Source organism: Cetorhinus maximus, chromosome 18 (assembly GCF_964194155.1).
Source record: "Cetorhinus maximus chromosome 18, sCetMax3.hap1.1, whole genome shotgun sequence".
Lineage (NCBI taxonomy): Eukaryota > Metazoa > Chordata > Chondrichthyes > Lamniformes > Cetorhinidae > Cetorhinus > Cetorhinus maximus.
In genome coordinates, this window is record NC_135896.1 from 84,327,549 (window position 1) to 84,331,178 (window position 3,630).

Sequence of the window (3,630 nt, forward strand, 5' to 3'; positions counted from 1 at the left end):
AGACTCATTAACTCGGGCAAAAAATTGGATTTCTGCCAAACTTTGTCAAGGTCTTGAGCTTAATTTCAAATTTTGATAACAGACTCACAAATGCAAAAGCTTACAGCATTTGAATTAGTGCCAATTGTTGTCAAAAACCTTTTAAATTGAAAATTCCCTTTTGAGAACTTTATCAAAAACCAAACCTCAAATTTTAAACTTTGTAAGAACTGTAATTTACACTATCAAAATTAAAACAACCTCTTTTTCATGTGTAATGATTTGTATCCAGATTATAAATCCCCTATGTTTATCGATACATTCTTTATCTTTGGATAGCATCCTCATTATTCAAAGTAACCAGTTAAATTACACTGCACTTTACATCTCAAGATTGTCCCAAATTCAAATTACATTGCTGTTAGAATGCAGGTTTCCGTTAATATTTAATTAATCTCTTCAAAAGAAATCCCTTTTTATCCATTGGAACCACCTAGACCATGTGTTTATGTCTTTTGGTTTTCCTTGAATCCTTTAGAATTTCAGGTAATCTTTTTTTTTCCCTCAGAATTTGAGAAAACCAACTCATATGTATCAATCCCAATCAGCTTGGAAGCTGGTGATGAGGGTTATTCCTTACTAGTCTGCAAGGGGGTGGTACAAGGGTTGGTTCATCTCAAACAAAGGCAAACCCTGTTTTATCTTTGCAATACCTTCAAATTGCATTTTTTGCCAGAAATCTCAACTCAAACCTTATACTCAAAACTTTGGAATGTTTTAGTATACTTTTCCTTTAATCTAATATGGGGCTTTCAACTCTAAAGTGTTGAACTACACACACAAATGATAATTTAGGGAAGAAAACACATTAAAGCTCACATGCAAATGCTTCTTTGCACACAAACACATATATAAAGGTATGTATTTATATTCCTATAATATTGAACTTAACTCTAACTGAAACTTCAAGTAGCAGTGGGGGGAATAAAGGGATCTTGGAGGCTCCACCCATAGGGACAATCAAACTGACTGAAGCTCACATTTCCTCTGCTCCTGCCTGTCACTGCTCCCTAATTTCCCCTAGGGGTACCCCCTTTCTCTCTCTCTCCCTCTCTCTCTCTTGAGCACAAACAGCTCTTGTAACTTAGATCAATTCATTTCTTTTAAGTTACAAAATTCAGTAGAGGACCTTTCAGGTCCCAATTATCCTTCCACATAGTCCCAATATCTATTGGTGGCCCCTGGGAGAAATTGATCTGCCGCTGTGACCGGCGCAACTCGTCTGCGATATTTCTGCATTAGTTTAGTTTGTTGCAGATACAGACTCAAAATGAGTACTGTAGCTTTGTCAGTTTTATCGTTAATCTGAGCTTTCCACCACTCAGAGCATGATGGAGGATCGCCCTGCTGCCAACCTTGTTGTTTCATTCTGCTGATCTGCTTTTTATGCTTTCTGGCGAGGTGAAGGGACATGGTTCCTTCACCTCCCCATTCGGTAATGAACTCGAGTTCGGTCTTCTCGGCCATATCCACACACAAACTAAATGGTCACACACAAACTAAACAGGGACCCACAGTTCCCACGAGATCTGAGTCTCCTGAGGCTCAATCACCCCACACCAAAACAGGGACCCACAGTTCCCCTGAGGTCTGAGTCTCCTGAGGCTCAATTGCCCCACACCAAAACAGGGACCCACAGTTCCCCCGAGATCTGAGTCTCCTGAGGCTCAATCACCTCAGACCAAAATGGGGACCCACAGTTCCCCTGAGATCTGAGTCTCCTGAGGCTCAATTGCCCCACCTGTCCAACTGAGTCTCCCTGACCAAAACGTTCGGATTCGCCCTATTAGACCTCCATTCTAGTCTGATGCGAGCAACTGGAGAGTATCTTTCAAATGAAAATACTCACCAGATCATTGTTCCACCTTCGCAGACGTCTGGGCGAATCCTGCCGACTACGCCAGTTGAAGATGGTACACTCTCCAATCCCGCAGCGACCACAGAGACTCAGGCTTCCTTTTAACTGGTTTTATTCGAGCATATGCGAGGGAGCCACAATCATTCCTAGGAATGATGACCTAGCTCTCAGATTGACTACATTTCATTACTTTTGTACTTCTTATCATAATATATTTGAGTACATTTGAATATATCCAATAGTTAACCGACACATACTAACTCTATCCTATTGAGTACATAAATATATGATTTTGCTAACCAATTATTCTAAAGGATGTATACATAATTATATCATCCAATCAAAATTAAAACACGTACACAAAGACCTTGGTTCTCACAACTCAAGACTGTTTGTGTTTCATCAAAGCCCCTTCTTTGTCCCTTGTTCGTCTTCCCATATCTAAGCTAAAACCATCTGCCCCTTCCTTATGTGAGAGGGGAGTACACTTAATCTAATTTATGTCATACTTTTGTCTCCAGTCTGACTTTCAAGGCTGTGCAATGTTCATCTGGTAATCTTCAACTCTTAATATGTTTAGCAGCCATGTCTGCCTGGAGATTTTAAGGGTTTTTCAGTAAATTCTTACTGTATTCTCTTTTAGCATTTTTAATTTCCCCGTAACACCCTTCGTATCTGGGAGGCAAAGTCATCTGGGTCATGTGCTCACGGGAAATTAGCAGTTGCAGCTCCACCAACTGAACTGTACTGTGCTGTTTGGAGATCGGGAGTTATGTTCCTGACAGTACCCTGATGGATCTGAAGCATCAGCCGTGAATATACATTGTGTATAGTTCATTCATCTAAACTAAGCTTTTCCATTCATGTTTATCAAGATTTGATGAAAGCAGAATAAAAGATCCCTGTTTTATAACTTTTGTGCGGTCCATGTGCTTGAACATCATGTTACACGAGCATCATAAATGATGAACATTCAGGTTCCCCACTCATGTGCACATTCTGCATCCTTGTTTCCCTCAGTGTCTCTTCCAAGCGATGTTCAACATGGAGGAGCACTGATTCATCAGCAGAGGGAGGACAATAAGCAGTTATCAGTAGGAAGCTTCCTTGCCCATGTTAGACCTGAAGCCATGATACTTTAGAAAGTTCAGCCTCAATATTGAAGACTCCCAGGGCCACTGCCCTGCACCGAGTAACTGAACCAGTCTAAGGTGTTTTCTAATGGGACATTGTGTGCCTAAGAAGAAAAGAGTTGGATCTTTTCGTGAAGTTATGAAAAATCCCTAATTGCAACAGTGATTGAATTGGACGTGATGTACTTTGGGGTGCCAAGTGCTCATGAAAGATTCCACATAAGCCATAAATGCTGGCATTTGAATGGTGCCTTTGATGTAATAAAGCATACCAAGGTGCTTCAAAGGGATGTAATCAAACAAAATACAGGTTCTTTCTTTCTTACACTCTCCCCATCCATGTAATCTCCTGAGAGAGCCAAGAAAACTGTCTGTTCCAGAATTTTTGCCACTCTCCAGCTGGCACCCTGAAGTTTAGTTTGGTGAATCCATTCCCTGAGCCTGCCCGAGATTACCTGCAATCTCCTCTGGATCCAGTGATGATTGCCCTTTCTTCTGCTTCAAGGCAACTCTGGAATAACGGCACCATGTGGAAAGTGCCAGACACCCCCAATCGTCTGAGCCCACCCTTTAAGCAGAAGACATTCAAAAGCTGCATGA